This window comes from Antrostomus carolinensis, unplaced genomic scaffold (assembly GCF_000700745.2).
Source record: "Antrostomus carolinensis isolate BGI_N321 unplaced genomic scaffold, ASM70074v2 scaffold44746, whole genome shotgun sequence".
Lineage (NCBI taxonomy): Eukaryota > Metazoa > Chordata > Aves > Caprimulgiformes > Caprimulgidae > Antrostomus > Antrostomus carolinensis.
Window position 1 is genome coordinate 6,718 of NW_010323377.1, and position 224 is coordinate 6,941.

Genomic DNA, 224 nt, shown 5'->3' on the forward strand with positions numbered 1-224 from the left:
CCTGGAAGGGGAGCGTGAGGGTGAGGAGGGAGCTGGAAGCATCTCCAGATCCCAGGATGAGGTGGCTTGGTGTGACTACTGTGGAATTGCACCTCTGTCCCCTCCCCATTCCAAGAGAGGAACCAGGCTCCATCCACCTGCACTTCAGCTGCAATTTCTGGACAGGATTCAAGTGGGGAGAAGAGATGGAAAGAGGAAAGCCCACCTGTGAGACACCCCCCCTT

The 224-nt window shown here is 56.7% G+C and overlaps 1 protein-coding gene across 1 annotated transcript in view; it reads right to left on the bottom strand.

The window, feature by feature from the left end:
* The window catches only part of LOC104526969 (coiled-coil domain-containing protein 69), a gene marked incomplete at its 5' end in the record, with an annotated part of 4,031 nt that overhangs the window by 1,861 nt on the left and 1,946 nt on the right, over positions 1-224 (bottom strand). The window lies entirely within an intron of this gene.